The sequence below is a fragment of the Crinia signifera genome, chromosome 1, assembly GCF_055691185.1.
Source record: "Crinia signifera chromosome 1, ASM5569118v1, whole genome shotgun sequence".
NCBI classification, from domain to species: Eukaryota; Metazoa; Chordata; class Amphibia; order Anura; family Myobatrachidae; genus Crinia; species Crinia signifera.
Window position 1 is genome coordinate 162,165,615 of NC_139217.1, and position 21,383 is coordinate 162,186,997.

Genomic DNA, 21,383 nt, shown 5'->3' on the forward strand with positions numbered 1-21,383 from the left:
TTTTACTAGCATCTGGAAACTCCCTGAAACTAGTTTTCAAAAGTAGGCAAGTATGAGAAAATACAGTGTCCCACCCAGACCCAGTATGCTACACTGACAGCGGGCAGTCTTTTTCTCCTGGGCCCCGCTGGAAGTTATAGCGCTATGTGCCGGCAGGGCGGGAAGCGCTGCTGACATTGAAAAGACTGAGATTCTCTCAGCCAATCAGCTTCTGGCCCGGCCAGTCTTTTCAAATTCAGTAGCGCTTCCTGCCCTGCCGGCACATAGCGCTAGAGTACAAGCTGTCTGCCGCCGCCCGGATCATCCCCACTGCTGCACATAGGTGAGGAGGTGGGGGTCTAAAAATATTTTGGCTTGGGGGAGCATCATTAATAGTTACGCCACTGGCTTATACTGTACATAATTTTCTGGTGGGAGGACAGCTTGCTTGACTGCAGATATCTCCAGTACCCGGAAATAGATTTTTTTAGATTTTAATGGAATTAAAAACTAGAAAATCCCACCTATTAAATGGTATTGGGGGCTAGGGGACCAGAGTTCAGGAGGCAGAGCAATCTGCCACCGAGTATATAAAACTACATACCTGGTGTGTGGAGCTGGAGCAGTAACCAGCAGCTGGAAGGCTGATATCTCTGGTACTAGGAACAGTAGAGACAAGCTACTAGTGTCCATAAAAGGGGGAGAGCCCCAGCTTTTGGAATATACCTTTAGAAAAACTCTAGTCAGACAGAACCTTAAATATCTGAGTGGGAAGAGCAATTAACAGGCTTGGATGGGGACCACTGCTTTGAAGTCAGATATCTCCAGTTCCCACAGGCCGATTTTTAAAATTCTTGTACCCATGGAAAGAGGAGACTCTCAGCTTTCAGCCTTGGGCCCATAGACTCCTGGGGGGTTTCTGGGTACTCAGAAACCCCCCCTGCGTTCGCTACTGAGTGTGGTGAGCGCAGCGAGCCACCGAGCCCGAAGCGTGGCGAGTGCAGCGAGCCCCGCGAGGGGACGCGGATGACTTCACATATATTCTGCATCCCATCGCGGGGCTCGGTGGCTCGCTGCGCTTGCCACACTATAAAAAATCGACTCCACGGTGACGTGGATAGTGGGGGTATGAAAAGGTCGGAGGACACGTACCGCCACCCCTTGCGGCCTTGCTGTGCTCGCCAATCTTCGGGTTGGCATTGATAGTGGGCTGGCGTTAACAATGGGGGGGGGGGGGGCATTTAACATAGTCATTACCCATCAGGGTGGGTATACAATTAAAAATCAGGTCTGGGGGGGCATTTAACATGGGAATAAGCCCAAATCCGGCATGATCGCGTCGCATCGAGTCGCATCGCATGCCATTATACGACGCAATATTAAAATTGTAAACTCAGCCCGGCGAAAGGCTGAAAACGGGTCCCATCGCATACCTTAATTAGTGGTATGCAATGCGATGCGATGGGCGCCGTGATAATACACAAGTACCTATATTTATTTTACCAAGCCAGGATTCCTTCTGCCCTGCACCAAAGATGTTTACTGGACAAGGCGACTAAATTGCGTGAGGGAGAAGGAAAGTACTGTATAAGTAAGTGTGAGTGCATGTGAGTGTCTAGTAAAGGACTTGTGTGTTTATTTTAATATTTTTTACAGGGGGGCTATAAGTCCTTCTCTAAGTGCCAGGATTTCATGCTGTGCCATGTGGGGCTGGCATGTTGGGATCTCACTGTAATGGACAGGGTTACTTTAAATTCCTATTGTACTTTCACTGTTATCAGCTGCGCACCTACCACCAGATTTGTGGGGGACAGCCCCAGCCTTAAGCACAAGCTTGGGGTAAACTCATGAGGGGAGACCCCTTTTATTTGTGGCACACGCTGAAAATATATGTACATGTGTGCTCTTTGCTTGTATATTTTTAAGAGTATTAATAGTACTTAAATACCCTGCTATAGCTTTGCCTAAAAATGAAAACAAATATATTGACAGAGCTGCACACAGTCAGCATCACACGTTATAGAACACTCTTAGATCTATAGAAAATAAAGCTAGCTGGTTACTTCGCCCACCAGGACCTTTCCTCAGCTACATAGTGACTGCATTGGGATATAGTGTCAATAAAATGTATCATTGCTGTTGCTGATTAAATAGCTGCAAAGCTTCATTTCGTGTCCTGAAGCATCTCAAACTAAATTTATGTCACACCCCATCTCCACTATGGATGAGAGCCATCTCTGAACGGATGTGCATTTAATCTGGCAGCGAGAGAATGACTGGCATTCAATACTACTGCCAGGACTTTGGCATATCATTAATAGAACAACCTGCTACAATGAAAGCCTTCCACACCTACCAGATGTGCGGCTGGAAACCCTGCCAACATTCACACAATACTGTGTGATGCAATGCACTATAACCCAGTAATGGCCGGTACCATCGCTATTTATCAATGTCACTTCTCAACAGCAATTGCTGTTGGGTCGGTTTGTTTGTTTGTTTGTTTCTTTAAGTGAATTCATACAAATGGCATGTTCTGCTTACCTGCTAGATAATCGCATTGCATGGAGAGAAAAAAACAGGTGTATTTAAAACTCTAAAAGTAATTATTATGACTCGGGTGACAAGCATTGTTACCACAGCACTAAATAATAACTCGCATTTACTGTGTATGCTGCTTATTTTCTAAAATGCCCCTAACTGTCTAGTGAGGTCAATAGAGAAGAACATTGCTGTCCATTCAGCACCAAATTGGTGAATTGCGTTTAATAGTGACACGATGACCCCGGGACGCCCAGGTCCATCCACTGCAATACATTGTACACTACCCGTTTATTTCATTGAATTCCAATCGTTGGTCTTTCCTCTCCTGCCCTCCATCGGAGATGTGAGAATATGTACTGGCGAGGACAATGTATCACAGCCCATAAAGTGCGTGCACAGATCTCCCGTCCCATCTCTATGCTGGAACGAAGTGATTTCTCAATTAAATGAAATGTTTAATTCCTTGGTGGAGTTTCAGTAAGAAAGTCATATATTGGGCGCCCTATGGGTTTTGTCACATATTTCAGAGAGTGTATATTGTGCAGATGTAATTTAAATGCTTGCCTTATGGGCACTGTTTTTTTTATTTTTTTTTATTTAAGGATACCTGAACCTAATTGGGTATCATCCATTACCTAGTACAGTATCATAAATCAGGGAGCTTCTGTTACATAAATGATCACAACATTACAGTATATAATTGTCCCTATTTAGTCTTGCTGTGTCTGGTCAGAAAATAGACGCAAATACAGTATATACATCAATGATAGAATGAGGCTGCAACATGCTATTCTCTATTTAAATTCATGGCAAATTGCAGTTAATCTGGAATTGGTGTTCCTGACTAGGTGCTGTGTCCTGCACTGCTTGGCATATATTTCATTTGCCTGCTAGCTGTAATGACCGATCACTAATTAGACAGGGGGTTATCAATTAATATGGTAAAAATCTCCTGCTGAGTCCATTTCTGCACTGCAGCCCCCGTGGGCTTTTCTGGTCTGTCTCTGCTGTGTGAGTTAAGGGATTGGTGCATTCGCTTTGATGCGTCTATTAGGATGGTAATTAAGTAGGATTCTAGGAGCCTCTGTCATACCTACTGCATGTAATTGGTTTAGTGCATGTTACATTTAGCCCATTGTTACACTATATTATAATCACTTGTGTTCATTTAGCTTATTCAGAACTGTGGTGCTGTGTGTGGAAGTGTAATGTACCATAGATGAACATGTGTAGCCTACTAGCTGCAAATTTATTATACAGTATATTCCCTTATCCTAGAGGGTCATACCGGTGTGTTAAATTACTATAACATGAGCTAAGGGGGTGCTCTGTACAATAATATAATATAAAGACATTTATTGTCACTTGTCTTATTATTGGGAGACAGTAAAATTATATAGCATGCCCAGCGTTTAGGAAAGTTCAGAGCAATCATTTGGTTAGGAATGTGGCAGTCGTTTGCTATAGTTCAGAATGAGCATTGAGAGAGGTAAAACCTGCGTAGTGCATCATTATATACGGTAGGTGCATATTTACTACCCAAAATAGATAACATTGGCCCTTATTCTGATCGGTGCGGCCGGATCCGAATATGCGGCCAGGACCGTGCGTGCGAAACCCCGCCTTCCATACGGATCACCAACTCCGTCCGTACGCGGTAAGAAGCTGGCCGAACGGACCGCACGTGTATTTTTCATGGAATACGCCTCCTCCATCTCAGGGAACCTCCCCTATCATTCGATGGTCGCAGACCATCGAATGCAGGACCGAGTGGTCCACCAGCTCCCGCAACCTCAGACCACACAGACATTTTTCCGTGCAAAAGCAGGGATCTGGGCGGGCAGCTGACATCCGGCAATGTCATATGTCCGCCCCCTACACGTGCGTCACGACTGCATTACCATACGTACGCCCAGCGTTTGCATGGGAACGCCCATGAAACGCGGGGCGTATGCATATGGTAATGAGCCCAAATAGCCCTTCACGCCCCTCTCCACCCCCTGTTCGGAGTGTTCACATTTCATGCGGGATTTGGCCGTACGCCCCGCTCGCACATGCGCAGAGACGCCTCTGCACATGCGCAGACACAAAACATCGGCGGCACGAACGCACGCGGATATTACCGCACCGATCAGAATAAGGGCCATTGATTGGAATTATGTGAATGTTCATTTTAGGTTATACATGAATCCTTTTATCGCATAAACAGTACCCTATAGCAGGGTTTCTCAAACTCGGTCCTCAGGACCCCACACAGTTCATGTTTTCCAGGACACCCGGCAGGTGCACAGGTGCATTCATTATTTATTGACACATTTTAAAAGATCCACAGGTGGAGCTAATTATTTCACTTGTGATTCTGTGTGTATACCTGGAAAATATGCACTGTGTGGGGTCCTGAGGACCGAGTTTGAGAACCTGTGTCCTATAGTATGCACCGCTGAGTATTCCCCAAGTGGTGGAAAGAAAAAAAAGCAATTAGTCTTTACACCTTTTACAGTGTTCTCCTCCACTGTATAATCCAGGTAGGCAACCTGTGGTGCACCAGCTGCTGTGGAACTAAACATCTCAGCATGTCCTGCCACAGTTTTGCTGTTAGGGCATGCTAAATCTGTATGCTGGAGTGCCACAGGTTGTTTAGAACTGGCCTAACCTATTATTTATTATTTTATTGATTTATTACCAGTTATTTATATAGCGCACACATATTCCGCAGCGCTGTACAGAGAATATTTGAACATTCACATTAGTCCCTGCCCCAGTGGAGCTTACAATCTATATTCCCTAACACATGTACACGCACACACAGACATTCTAGGGTTAATTTTGTTGGCAAACAATAACCTACCAGTATATCCTTGGATTGTGGGAGGAAACCGGAGCACCTGGAGAAAACCCACGCAAGCACGGGGAGAATATACGGTACTTATGTAGTAACTGGGCTGCCGATTTCTAAATCGGGTCGGATCGGGAGATCGCATCGCATCGCATGCGACCATGCGATTCGATGCGATGCGATGCGATGCGATGACCCGATTTTTCCATAGGAATCAATGTTAAAATGGACTGAGTCCATTTTAACATGGAATTCAATGGGAAAAATGGGTCCTTTTCATACCCCTACTATCCAAGTGGGCATGGAGTTGGATATAAACCTGTGGCGAGCGTAGCGAGCCACCGAGCCCGAAGCGTGGCGAGCGAAGCGAGCCCCGCGAGGGGACGAATACCGTCCCCTCGCGGGGCTCGCTTCGCTCGCCACGCTTCGGGCTCGGTGGCTCGCTACGCTCGCCACAGGTTTATATCCAACTCCATGCCCACTTGGATAGTAGGGGTATGAAAAGGACCCATTTTTCCATAGGAATCATTTTAACATTGATTCCTATGGAAAAATCGGGTCATCGCATCCGATATCGCATCCGATATCGGATGCGATGCGATGCGATATCGCATCGCATCGCATCTGATTGTATGCCTTAACTTAAGGCATACAATCAAAAAATCGGCAGCCCAGATACTACATAAGTACCGAATATACAAACTCCACACAGTTAGGGCCATGATGGGAATCAAACCCATGACCTCAGTGCTGTGAGGCAGTAATGCTAACCATTACATATCTATTGATAAATATTAGTCTTTTGTAAATAGAAAGGGAATCTAAGTGCTGCAGGAAGATATGATGGGGCTCAATTAGGTGTGTGAGAATTAGCTTAGAGAAAAATATAGGAGGAGCATGGTCATAAAAATAAAATCCAGGCCTAAATCTGTATGTGTCTCCTTACACACAGGGGCCCATTTGTTAATTATCTGAGTTTTGTTCCATTATTTATAATGTTATATCACCACTATATACTGCAACAAGACATTATCAACATGGCATTGTATGTATTAAAATAGACAATAAGGGACAGGGGTTCAGATTTTGCAATCTGTACAGTAGTTTATAATCTACAATGGCTGATGCCATCTTTAGGTGACATTAACTACTGGGCCAAGCTTTGGAATTTTTCTCATTATGGTGTTTGGTACATTCTGCACTAAAGCAGCTCCCAAAGGTTGGTAGGCAGTTATGCAGTTGGCATTCTTTACATTCCAGTGTGGCACAAAAACAGCCAGAAAGGTTTATATGAGGCCTGATTTTGCAGTAGAGAAATCAGCTTCTGTCAGTTTTACTGGCAGTGTTTAGGCCAACACCACTATGTTGACTTGCATGAATTTTGACATGACTGAAGGTCGACATGTCATTAGGTCAACACAAGCATTAGGTTGACATGGGAAAGCTCGACAGTCAAAAGGTCAACATGGGGTTTTCATCTTTTTTACCCGAATATCGAAATGGACACTGAAACATAGCACCGCGCCCCCTCGCAGGGCACACTGCGCTTGCCATGTTTCGGGCACGTCGGTTGAAAAAAAAAGTTAATATCGACCTTTCGACTGTCGAACTTCCCCATGTCAACCTAATGCTTGTGTCGACCTAATGACCCTTTCGACCTAAACCATGTCGACCTTAATGCATGTCAACCTAATGCTTGTCGACCAAGTGACCATATACCATCCAGAATGAGTAGGGTCAGGTTCTATGTTTGCAAACTAAGGCAGACCACCAAAGAAATGCATATATGCTTAGCTGTAGCCATATAATATCATTTTATTTTTTTACACACATGCATCCAATCAGCCCCAATGTGTTTATCACTGAGAAAATAATAATAATAATAATTATTATTATTATTATTAATAATAATAATAATAATAATAATAATAATAATAATAATAATAATAATAATAATAATAATAGAAAAACAACCTATATGTGCGTGGGAACTGGTATCGTAATACAATGACTTCAGTCACATTTTCTTCCTTTTGAGTATATTAGTATGATTTGAATGTAATTATCCTACTATTTCCTGGAGAGAGCAGGGAAGAGAAATGTATGTGATTAGCATTTAATACCAGTGTTATTACATTGTTTACTCTCCTCAACAGTTGTATCTCCCCCTCTCCCCGTGCTGTTTGCCAGTTCCATATGCCATAAAGTGCTTGTAATTGCGCCTGAGCCTGAATTCCATTCTGACGTATTCATCTGCCATCCGCTCTGTAGGAAGAGAATAGGCTTATTGTGGGACGAGTGTACGGAGTCATTGATGCCAAGTCTCTATGAATGGGAAAGGAGTATACTCAGACAGTCAGGTTAGGAAGAAGTGCCGATTGACAATAGAGTTAATTTATCAGAAACAAAACAAAGCGCATTAGGGGAAATCAAAGCAGCCAGAAGCGAGCAATCATACCAAGAGTCTGATAGTAGTATACAGTATATACTGTAGCTCTTACATTACATGCAGTCTCCACCTGATGGCATATATCCAATGTCACTGCACTTTCTCTTTTTCTGGTACTTATATAAGTGTAACTCAGTTACTATGGCTCTATTTAATAACTGAGAACAGTAATCAGTTTAATGCACTTCCTGTGTAATTAAGCTTGAATTATGTATAGCCTCAGATCTACTTGTACATCTTGAACAAGGATTCGCGTAGGCTACTTCTACTGCTTGGTCATACTACACCCAGTGGTGTTTGTATGTATCTACATATGGGCCTTATTCAGATCTGAGCTCAGTACAAATTTGTTCGGAAAATGAGCAAAACCATGTGCACTGCAGGTGGGGCAGATGTAACATGTATAGAGAGAGAGAGTTAGATTTGCGTGAATTATTTTGTTTCTGTGCAGGGTAAATACTGGTTGCATTATTTTTACACTGCAATTTAGTTTTCAGTTTCAGCACACCCCACCCAAATTGAACTCTCTTTGCGCAGGTTACATCTGCCCCACCTGCAGTGCACATGGTTTTGCCCATTTTCCAAACAAATTTGTACTGAGCTCAGATCTGAATAAGGCCCATAGATACACACACACACACACACACGCGCGCGCGCGCGCGCGCGTGTGTGTGTGTGTGTATGTATATATATATGTGTGTATGTGTATATATATATATATTTTTAGATAGATTTATACATGTGTGGCATTCACAAGTTTGATATATAGATAGATAGATAGATAGATAGATAGATAGATAGATAGATAGATAGATAGATAGATAGATGATAGATACTGCAGATAAATAGACGGATGATGAATAGATAGATAGATGATAGATAGATAGATAGATAGATAGATAGATAGATAGATAGATAGATAGATAGATAGATTACCACTAGTGAAAAAAGATGGCCTCTGTTTAACTCACTATGAACCTTTGAATCCTTGATTTTTGGCTGCAGGTGCTGTAGGTGACCACAGCGCCCCTTCTGGTTTGCTCAGGCGACAGTCATGTTATACTGGGATTATTTCAGTCTTCTGCAATTAGAACATGATAGTTGCACCCGATCATATATTACAGTAAAGTAATCTCAAAGTGCACCATGTGCTTAGTACATAGCACCATGCTTTTTTTTTTTTTTTTTTTTTTAACAGAGCAGCTGTTAATTTTTCTTCCTAGGTGGGAAAGTGTGAAATGTTGTTTCGGAGAACCCACTCTCCCCCAAATCCTCTCATGGCCATTAATCAAAATAAATAGCGACCAGAATATGTCCCTTTGCCATATCTACCTCTTAATCCTGATAGTAATTCGGGGAAGCTGCATTACCCAGCGCTTCTATTAATCCCTACTCCAAGCAAATATTATTTCTGACCTACTATATTCATTTCCCACTCTTTAAATACAGTATCATTTTAGGATTGGTGTGGGAGGCAGGGGAGGGGGGCAGTGGTGTAGCAGACAGATGCGCATTACCCTGCTAAAAGTTGTTTTCCTAGAGCCCTGGCTCTCTGTGATTAAATGAAATGACAAAGCCTTCATGTGAGTGACCAGGAGGACGGACGTGTTCGCGTGGTTCCAAGCAGTGTGGGCTGTAATGCTGATACAGGGCTGGTAATTCACTGACGGGTTTCAAATGCTTAGAAGTGAAGTGACCTAATTTTGGCACTGAGACATAGTCTAGCGCAAAATCTGTGCAAGCCCTGCTAAGGTGACAAGTCCAGCAGTGACACTAGGGTGGCCCCAGCCAGCACACCCCTCATTCACAGGCACTAATCAATAAATTCCTTGTTTCTGCAGGACACTAGCGCTTGGCAACATACGCCTCCTGTCCCCCTCCCAGCCATCAAGTGCCCCTCTTGTCTCTGCTCTATATAATAGGGGGACATAAAAACACAATGCAGGGGCGAAATAATAAATGGCTTTAGCAAGTACAAACAACATTTTTAGCACATTTTGGCAATAATGAGCCAGTTTTACATTCATGGATTCAGCAGGACAATAACCCATCAATTGGAAGTACAGAATCTGCTTTATGTGGTCATTGTGCAGGACACCTTTCCACAAGCCGTGTAGTCTAATGGATGGATGGATAGATAGATAGATAGATAGATAGATAGATAGATAGATAGATAGATAGATAGATAGATAGATAGATAGATAGATAGATACTGCAGATAAATAGACAGATGATGAATAGATAGATAGATAGATAGATAGATAGATAGATAGATAGATAGATAGATAGATAGACAGATAGACAGATAGATAGATAGATAGATAGATAGATAGATAGATAGATAGATAGATAGATAGATAGATAGATGATAGATAGATACTGCAAATAAATAGACAGATGATGAATAGATAGATAGATTGATCGATGATAGATAGATAGATAGATAGATAGATACTGCAGATAAATAGACAGATGATGAATAGATAGATAGATGATAGATGGATAGATAGATATATAGATAGATAGATAGATAGAGAGAGAGAGAGAGATAGATAGATAGATAGATAGATAGATAGATAGATAGATAGATAGATAGATAGATAGATAGATAGATACTGCAGATAAATAGACAGATGATGAATAGATAGATGATAGATGGATAGATAGATAGATAGATAGATAGATAGATAGATCAGCCTACCGGTATTTGTTTGTACTTGATAACGCGATTACACCCCACTGCAATGTTATACCATTTGTACTCATTATCACATTTATATATTACAATTTAAATCCAATTGACGTTTGCTTCACTTCTCTTTCTACCCCCTTTATGTATCATGATACATGCTATTTTGCCCTTTTTAGGACCCCGTTCTCTCTTTTTGTTTTGCGATTGTTGCAGCGACATAAAGCAGCCTTTCTCTCTGCCTCTATAGATACACATATACAAGGAGCACTAAAGGATCCCAGTGCTATTCAGTGATCTCCCATTTGTTCTGAAGTCCTAATAGCGGTGACCTTTCTGCATGCAGCCTTCAGCCTCCCTACTTGGCCGGTGCATGTGGTGGAAGCAGATGGCTAGTGATTGGGTGAGCTTTGTCGTTCTCATGCTGAATACTTTCTGGAAAAGGACTTTATCATGCTTCATTGGGCAAAGGAACAAGGGAATGAGATTTATGGCTGGAGAAAATAAATCTCCCTTTTTAAGTTGTAGGGATTCAACGCTTATTATCATTTTCTATCAATTTGAACTTTGGTGTGTTCTCACTGTACTTGCTGGAACAAAATCACACAAAAGAACTGACAAAAGGGACACGACTTTGTCCATCAACTTTACTGTATGGATGGGAATTCCTTATGTTTTACCATGATATATATATATATAGATAGATAGATAGATAGATAGATATCTATCTATATATATATATATATATATATATGCCACTAAACAGCTGTTTGTCATTATTATTTATAGTGATAATTATGTAATCTAATGCAAGTACTATGGCTTTCACGCTCATAATACATGGCATTTAGTCTGTAATACTGTCGTGTGCAGATTTCATTAGTGTGTTGTCTGTTGCTGATTTCTGCCTTGAAGCTACATTACACAGGAGATACCCCACCAGCACTTGGGACCACATTGCATTGTACTGTATTATGGCGTCTACCACTGGTCACTACCTTGTGTTACACAAACAGCACTGAGTCAGGGATGAGTATTAGGAAAGTCAGTGCAACATCCACCCTGACAAGGTTTGCTCTAAGCACTCTGCTTTAAACCATAAGTGCTTTATGTTACCTTGTACTGAGCCTTGACATTTAAGACAAGATAACGCTTATTACAACTGGATAAGCCTACATTAAATGGGGGATCCCAGAACTCATTTTGGGCCCATTACTTTCTCATGAATCCTTTGACAATGGACAAAACTGTTCCTAATGAGAAACTCAGATTTGCCCATTACCACTAATGTAGTTGATGCAGATTACTGATACGCTCAATGACAATGTGCTAAGGTCATTACGAATTACACGCACTTCCATATGTTGCATCCAAATCGGTTCTTGATTAAACACTTTATCTGGGACAATACAATACTGAAGCGGTTCACTAATTGCAGCTGCTGACATCCATTGCTCACAACAGCCTAAAGAGAAAGCCTCCAGGACCCGTCTTGTGACACTGTGAGATTCTTATGGATGAAAGTGCCCTTGAAATGAAGTAGAAGAAAGTGTACTTTATAATGCAAACAGTTTCATTGTGCTCTGACTTTCCCATGAGTGGTCATTTCCACCTATTTCATATACAGTATGCTAATATATGGGTTCATGTAGAAACTAATCTGTATTATAAATAGAGACATCCAGGCTCTGATTTACTCTGATTTACTCTGATTTCAAAGCAGGATCTTATTGGCTATCAACTGTCAACAACTGTCATTTGATTTGGGATAGCCAATAAGATACTTGAATACTGTACATGCAAGTGCAGGAGAAACATATTTCCTTCCAGTGTCAAAATATTCAAACATAACATTCGTTTTGGGTTACATTTTTTTTTTTCATTGAAAATCAATATACAGTATTTGATAAAGCTGTCCAGGATGATGAGGTTAGAATACCTTTCTATTATTAAGCAGAACTCCTAATATATGCATGAAGTGAAGAAGTAGGTGAAAGCCTCACAGCTAGGAATTAAAGTGGGGGAAATAGAATGGAACTAAACTATTTAAACCTCCACTTTGGCCCTGCACAGTAATTCTAACAGAAAAGCATTATAGTTTGCATAGGGGTGCCAAAAACCCTACAACTGGCCCTGGCTCTGCCTAATGGAGGGAGGGGAGGGGGGGGGGATTAGGTGGCAGAGTGAAATGAGTTCCACCACCTCTCCACTTTAAGCCCTGGGCTGCAGCCTAGGGCACCAGCACATGGGGCACCTAGCACATGACAGCGAAGGAATTGATGCAGCTTTCAAATAGTAAGTAACCATAACTGGTAAACTGCATTGACAAACAATGAATTCCAAACTTTAGATTCATTGGTATATAATAACAGGCCACAATAATTCCATGTTTGTGCTCTTTTGGGTGACCTTCACTTATATATTGAACTAAATGTATAGCAAGTTAATGGCTTGTCTTACTTTGGGCTAAACAACTTAAATCATGGAAAATAAGTAATTAAAGTTGCTGCTGCTGCATTTATGCAGGAGGAAGTCTCAATTAGATTTAATATAATTCAGTGGATCAGGGCAGAGTGATTGACATGGTCAAACTGGCCAACTTGGGTACAGGAGAATTCCCTGTGACCTTCAGTGCCTGAGGGCCCACTCCATCCTCTGGGGTAAGGTTTTAGACTGTGTGCTCAAATTACACATTGTTACCCTATTAGATGATCAGTTACCTGGTACAGCAGGACAACTAATACACAGTTGCTTAATGGTTAGCCAAGCATCTGTGGTGGCAGGTATGGTATATTAGGGTAACAATGAATATGTTGACAGTATCAAGGTTGACCTCAAAAGGTTAACAGGCACAATGAATGTCAATATAGATAAAAGATCAGCATCAGCATAAGCAACAGGTCATCGTGGAAATGGTTGACACAGGACAAGCTGAAGATGGATTTTTCAGGGGGTTCTTGTGTCAATTTGTAGATTTGATAGCATGGATCCCAAATAAGTGTACCATGTTCTCTCACTTAGCTCTCCATGCTTTGGGCAAGGTGCTGAGAGCACTTTACCTTTCTTGATCAATGTCCATGTGGTTGATAAAGTATTAAAAAAAAGTGTCAATGTTGGTGTCAAGTTATCAACTGTCAAACTAGACATTGTTAATCTATGATCAGGATCCCTGTGGTTGCTGATCACACCTTTATGAATGGACCCCAAACACTTAATTTCCCAGGTGGGACACTTTTTTCCCAGTCTAATGGTGTGTACACACGGAAAGATTTGGCAAAAGATCTGGGCGTTCCTGATGGATTGAAACGACCAATTGCTCAAATCGTTCCATGTGTATGAACGATACATCGGATGATGCGCGTACCCGCCGGTCGTTGGTAGAGGTCGCTGATCTTTCCTGCATGCAGAAAGATCAGCGACCAATCATTAGCGATGTGTACCAATCGTTTCATGTGTATGCACGATGAACGATTTGGTAAGGCTGATTGACTGGCTCCCTCTACATCCACCATCATTAAAGATCAATCGTTCATGTGTAATCGTTTGCTCAATCGTTCATCATTTGACACAAATCGTTTGTGCAGGAGTTCAGAAGAAATTGTTAAGACATTGAATCGTTGCCCAAATCTATCCGTCTGTATGCACCTTAACACTGATTATTGGATAGCAATCTTTTTGGGTCAGACTGGTTGAATTGAGTAGTATGAGGACATGGCCTTGTGGAAAGGCATATGTAAGACTTCATTTTTAGTTGGTTATTATAGTAACAGGAAGAAGCCCATTTGGTGAATGAAGTCATGTAACTGCTGAAACACTGAAGTTGGCTGAATGAGTCACATGACAAAGACCAAGATGGACACAGAGAGCATGCATCACTGATGTAGACATAGAAGTGTATTAACCAGCAACTACAGTAGTAACACTTGTGCAATTGGTAACTGCACTCTGGGAATCACATGACCACAGAGTAATAGTTAAAAAGCAACAGAGTTTGAATAGAGCAATGATGAGATGATTGGAGACTTGCTGACTATTCTGGATTTTGAATTAGTGCTAAGACCTTGATTCATGAGAACACTATTTCTAACTCTGTATATACATATTTCAATGGTTTGGAAGTTGAGAATCTTAAATTTAAAGCAGCTCATTAAGCTAGGTATATGCTAATACAGTCATTAGTCTGATGGCGCGATATCGCCTGATTGGCTTTATAATTGTAAAATTGGCTCAAAATGTACCTGGAAATTGATGGATCTTAGGAGCTGCTTAAAATTGACAAAATGTAAATTCAAATCTTCGAAGACACCATGGATATCTGCACTGAGGCTATTTCAGGCTTTTGTTCAGCCCATCATTTAATAGAGTATACCTGATAATGTCTTACAGTAATATTACATAGACTGTCTCTTATTAAATGAAAGTACTGCTAAATGTCTGTACTCTGAGAAAAAGGCATTTGTTGTTTGACATTGTGGAAAGGACAGTGTGATAGATAAATGGGAGCATACATGTAGAGGGGATGTGGGCAGCATCATTGTGGTCAGGATGCTGGCATGCAGTATACTGATGCCACCATCCTTACTGCTATCAGAAGACTGGCGCCGGTCCGTCAAAGAGGTCAGGATGCCAACATTGGAATACCAACATGTGGCATCCTGATTGGTGAGTATGTGGGGAGCAATAGCAGGTGGCTGGGGAAGGGGGGTTAAGTTTATTTACTAGTGTGGGGACTTAAGGTTAGGCTGCTGGGAAGAGGGGTTAGGGTCAGGCTGCAGTGTGGGGGATTAGGTTTAGGCACTAACTAGGCTGCAGGGAGTGGGGTTAGCATTAGACGTGGGTTCGGGGATTAGGGTTAGGCCAGGGGTTCCCAATCTTTTTTTAATCACGGCACCCTAGAGTATAAGAATTTATTTCGCGGCACCCCTAGGCCAAATTTATTTTAATTAGATTGGATTAATATACTATTCTTAGGGTCAGTTATGTGGAAAAGGGCAGGAATTGCTTCTGTTTGTACACATTTTATGATTGGCAGCCACCAGCACTGGTTTTGCTTATAAATAATTAACCATTAAAAATTTTAGTTGGTCCTGGACTGCCAACCCAGGGCACCCCTGCATGTGTCCCGAGGCACCCCAGGGAGCCACGGCGCACAGTTTGGGAACCACTGGGTTAGGCACTAGCAGGGAGGTTTAGGATCAGTGTGTGGGATTGGAGGGTTGGAGTGAGCAAGGGGAGGGCAGGTATACTTACCTGGTCCATGTTGGGATTCCCAACTTCGAGATGCCAACTTCAGAATTCTTACCGCCAGTCATCCTTATGTACAGTATCACAATGTAGAGATACGTTAAATATCTGATACAAAAGTAAAACCATTGTACAGACAGGTGGAAAATAAAAAATTCTAATAAATAGACCTATAGGTTATAGAAGCAAACACATATGCATCACACTGGGACACAATACTTGTTGTCCTATTCCTTACATATTCTCATAATCTTCAAGACCCTCCATGTTAGTTACATAGCGTGCAAAAAAGTTATTGTAACTTCAACCTTTTCTATGATGCATTCAAATTGCCAACATTAAAAATACCAACAACAATTGGCAGACAGTCAAACTACTAACACATTCAAAATGCCGTACGGAAGGAGTTCTGGGGTAGCTGCGCTGTAGACTTGGTTAAAGTGGGTCGGCAGCGGGGTGTGGGAGGTATACTACAGGGTACCTCTTTGGAGAGAAATGGTATGAGATATGCACCCTTGGGTGCCACCCTGTTCTCAGTGTCACTTAACCTTATTGATGTGTGTGCTATGTGTTTTAGTGGTGCTTTATATATCACATGCACAGTAAATTGATGAATAAATAGAGGATTTATTTGTCACAAAATTAAAACATATTCTGAGACATTTATCATTGCATGTAGGTACAATACATAATAAAATGAATGAATATACAATACAAATATCAATAAAAATAGAGATAAAAAATATATATTTGCTGCGGATAAAAAAGTGGGTAAGTGTGGATTAAATAATTGTGCAAGGTGTCGGTATGTTTTTTAACTTTTTGTAACTGTTATTAAATTACCCTAGTACCGGTACACATGCCACAATGGGGAAGGTGGGGGGTGGGGATGACATACATAGACTTACATAGACTAACACAGTCTTTGTGGTACCAGTGAGTATTTGCCACAAACTGTGGCTCCTGTATTCAGTTGGATGTATTTCTACTTCCAATTAGGTGGTCCGGGTCTCTTTACCTTTCAGGCTGGGGTGAGTGTCTGCCGGTAGACTCTCGCTGGTGCTGTCACTGTGTGGACAGTGCTGGGCGAGTGCAGGAATTCACATAAAAAAACATACCGACACCTTGCACAATTATTTAATCCACACTTATCCACTTTTTTATCCGCAGCAAATATATATTTTTTATCTCTATTTTTATTGATATTTGTACTGTATATTCATTCATTTTATTATGTATTGTACCTACATGCAATGATAAATGTCTCAGAATATATTTTAATTTTGTGACAAATAAATCCTCTATTTATTCATCAATTTACTGTGCATGTGATATATAAAGCACCGCTAGAACACATAGCACACACATCAATAAGGTTAAGTGACACTGAGCGCAGGGTGGCACCCAAGGGTGCATATCTCATAACATTCAAAATGCCGACATTCATTATGACAACATTGACAAAATGCCAACACTGTCAAATTTATGGGTAGAGAAGATATAGCGTGCGCCTTCAATTGATTCACCACCACCACCTTAAATTTCAGATGGACATAGACATTTCTGGTAAAACAATTTGTACAATTTATTATAAAATAATATTTGTTCCATATGCAGTCACAGTCTTCTTAATCACAATAACCCGACGCGTTTCGTCCTACGGACTTCATCAGGGGTATTACATATGACTCATATTGGCATGTGTTCTTTGATAAAAAGCTGGTTGTGCTGGTTTCTCAGTAGGATACTGGAACCGTCTAAAAACGTGTCTCTGCAATTTCCCTTTCAGTATGGAATGGGGCAAAAGAGTAGATGATTTGGAGAGGGGTTTTTTCCTCAATCCTCTCCAGAACGTATTCAGTAATTCCCAAGCTGCCACTCCAAATAGCTGCAGATCATTTGGAGTGGCAGCTTGGGAATTACTGAATACGTTCTGGAGAGGATTGAGGAAAAAAACCCTCTCCAAATCATCTACTCTTTTGCCCCATTCCATACTGAAAGGGAAATTGCAGAGACACGTTTTTAGACGGTTCCAGTATCCTACTGAGAAACCAGCACAACCAGCTTTTTATCAAAGAACACATGCCAATATGAGTCATATGTAATACCCCTGATGAAGTCCGTAGGACGAAACGCGTCGGGTTATTGTGATTAAGAAGACTGTGACTGCATATGGAACAAATATTATTTTATAATAAATTGTACAAATTGTTTTACCAGAAATGTCTATGTCCATCTGAAATTTAAGGTGGTGGTGGTGAATCAATTGAAGGCACACGCTATATCTTCTCTACCCATACGTTCTTTCTCCTCCACTAACAGGGGGGACTTATAGAGGTGCTGCCGATATTTATACAGCGCAGTGAAAGGGTTACTTTCCCATCTACTGTCAAATTTATGTCGACATGACAAAAAAGTCAACATTTTTCATGATTTGTATTCTTTTGAAACTGGCTTGTTCTTACTTCATGATCCAAGTAGGAATCGAGTTGGATTATAATAGTGTGCTGAGCGCAGCGAGCCATGCAATTGGACTCAGTACACTTATATGGTGTTCATGACAACCTATGTGTACCCCCCAAAAAATGTGGTCTTTTAAAAAAAATGTCGACATTTTGACCATGTTGGCATAATGAATGTTGGCATTTTGACCATGTGGGTATTTTGACTGTCTGCCAATGCTTGTTGGTATTTTTTATCGTTAATATTTTGAACATGTTGGTAAATCATACTAAACCCCCTTTCATAAATAGTAATTGTGTTGAAACAGAGGAATGTAGATGAAAACCCCAGTAAAGGCCCAAACACACAAAGCAGCTCAAGTTTGTCTTTTGAGCTGCTTTCAGCAATGGGAATCGCCAGATTCCCTCAGCTGGCAATCACTGGCGGAGAGGTGCTCCGCAGGCGCGTCCCCATCAACACAGCGGCAGGGATTGCTTTCCCTGCCCGTCTCCGCTTCAGGGAGACAGGCAGGGGTTGGTGGGAGCTGGGGACATCTGGGGGGGGGGGAGGAGGCTGCGGAGGAGGAGCTGCAGAGGGAAGCAGAGGGCGTGTAAGCATCTCGTGTGCACGCCCCCTTCTGGCAGATGGCGGAGGCTGGCATATAGCGATTCCATCTGTATGTACTGAGCGATTTTTAGCCCAGTGATTTCCGGGATCATCGCTGTCCATACACGCTGGGCAACATCGCCTTTGACAGCTAACAGTTTAGTCTTTTTGAAACAAGAAAATCTTCCTAGTAGATTTTCAATATGAATACTGATATATAATACCAAAAACAAAAAAGGTTGAAAAAGTGCTCATTAAAGGGGAATTTGATAGAAAAAATGTGTCAACCAATCAGCTCCTTACTGTCATGTTACAAGCTGTGTTTAAAAAATGACAGTTAAGGGCTGACTGTCATACTTTTCATCTACTTTATCTCTCTCCACGCTTTTATAAATCTCTACTTAATTAGTTTAGATGTTCCAAGTAATAACTGTGAAGTTTCTATCATCCAGTAGAAAGTCTGGAGAAATAAAGTGAAATAAACAACCACATGAGTCAACCCCGTATCTGTATGAAGCCACATGAGGAAGGCTTAACCTGTTGAGTTTCTCCAGGCTGCAGCGTTCCTCGTGCCATGAAACTACATGGGCTAAGTGGACGTGGCAAAGGTCATTAGCTTTTATTTCTTTATGTGGGCAGTCCTGGATTGAAAGCTTGACATATTTGTGCTTGGACTGTTTATCTTCTGATGGCTTGTGTTGCCTTCCATTAATTCTTTATACAAGAGAGTGTGCCAATTAGCCATATTTACATATCCTCGTGCTTAGGAAGAATACTGAAGAATGTTCTTGAAATGCACAAAGAACTATATAGGCTTTATAGTCAGCAAATGCAGCGAGCAACCTAGTTTTGTGCTACAGGACACATAAGTGATTTCATCTTAGTCATTTATCTGTCAACTTAACAGTGGGGGACTTTGATCTTCATAGTAATACTAAATGTTCAGATCCCCCACTACTTGTAACAAGAGCTCAAACTCAGCAATCATTTATGAGCACTATTCCCACTAGTGTCTCAATTAACTGCTTATCTTTCAATGATCACAACTGGGGTTTGACTCTAGAAAACATGACAAAATATAGAAGATGTTGAGTCACTTTTTTAACACTTAGTAGTGCAAACAGATGCGGGCAACACGAGATTGTCAGCTGCTGGTGAACTGCAAGTACCTGTCCTATTAGAACCCGATTGGAGAGAGATTTTCTGGAACTTATAGAGATCTACAGGCGATGAGACAGTTATATATACCCTATAGAGAAATGTTAAACGCGGTTGACACATAAATGAATGTAGAGGAATTACAGTACATCCAAGTTATTAAAAAGTGAAATTCGACTAGGAACCGAGAACAATAGTTATTGAATTGCACATAACAATGTATATCCCCTTTCTGCTAGTACGGTTACAGTCTGAATATATCCTTAACTCGTCCTGTGAACTGAGAGAACCCTGTAACATGCAATAGTAATGAACGATTATCTTGTGTAATAAGCCATGTGTAAATGAACCATGTGACTGTAGAATAGAATGAAAACGTGCAGTTTCATTGGTTACTTATGTGTGTGAGAAACCAAGTAGCAAACAATTATAGCCCCCCAATAAAATAAAATGGCAGAGATTTGTACTGATCCAGTATCTGTAATACACAGTTATGCATGTAGCAGTTTGTGTGCAAACGTTCAGCGATTACTAGTACTCATTCCCAGTGCAGAATACAATGCACATCGTGGTGCAATCTCCACAGGTCCTGAACAGTGATGACGTCATACAGTATGCAATGGCCTGGGACTGAAGGGTCCCTTACTGTTTCCATATATTTTAACCCTTGAATTATTTTAGACACAAACAGTACAAAATGTAAGTGTGCATTTTTGTTTAATTAAAAAGTAATCACAACTATGTGTGCTAGACTTTTAGGACATAATTATATTGGCAATAACAATTTGATACACTACCCAAACTACACTGTAAGCTGTTGAGGAATTATATGACTAATAGAAGGGTTAATACACCTGATCTTGTTCGGACATTGGGAGTATTTACATATATGGTATTTGTAAACTAGTATAGGCTGTCTTTCAAATATACCTGTAATAAATATATAATTCTTTAATCCACGATCATGCACAAGTTACTGTATGTGAACTTTTCTGATTATCTCTCCAATGCGGCATTTTGTTGATCTATTGTGTGTGTGTGTGTGTGTGTGTGTGTGTGTGTGTGTGTGTGTGTGTGTTTTCTGTAAATCTGAGTGAGGTTCGCTAATGTACTGTAATGTTGCTGGAGTAATAACCTGGCAACTCTACCACTGGTATTATACAGTATATACTGTAGATCAGCCTAAAGCTATACACATAAAACATATTTACACCATCACACCTAAAACATTGCTATGATGGTGTAAAGAAATGATATGTATCAAGAAAACAATGCAGTTCTGAGCACAGTTAAGCAGTTGCATAACCTGGGGATCTGACTGTAGTATACTTCTATAGTCCTCGACTTCAGAAACATACAGTTTTAAGGATTGAGTAAGGACCACTGTATAAGAAAAATGATTTTTTTTTTGTATTATTATTTCCCAGTGCATTGTA